We start from the raw sequence: 238 nt of genomic DNA on the forward strand, positions 1-238 counted from the left end.
CAGGCCCCTGTGCTGTGCCAAGTCTGGACGGGAACTTCTACCTCAGACTGAAAACCAAGAGGCTCTTAGAGGTAGCCTTCAGTGTCTAGGCTGAGGAAACGCTAGACTGGGTCTGCAAGTTACCTGAGAAAGACTATTGTCAAGAGGGTTCATGTACCCCAGGGATTAAAGAGTAGAAAGGAGCAAGTCTTAGAAAAGGGAAGGGCTCAACAACTACAGTCCTCTCCCCACCACCCCA

Source organism: Pteropus alecto, unplaced genomic scaffold (genome assembly GCF_000325575.1).
Source record: "Pteropus alecto unplaced genomic scaffold, ASM32557v1 scaffold1197, whole genome shotgun sequence".
Taxonomy (NCBI): domain Eukaryota; kingdom Metazoa; phylum Chordata; class Mammalia; order Chiroptera; family Pteropodidae; genus Pteropus; species Pteropus alecto.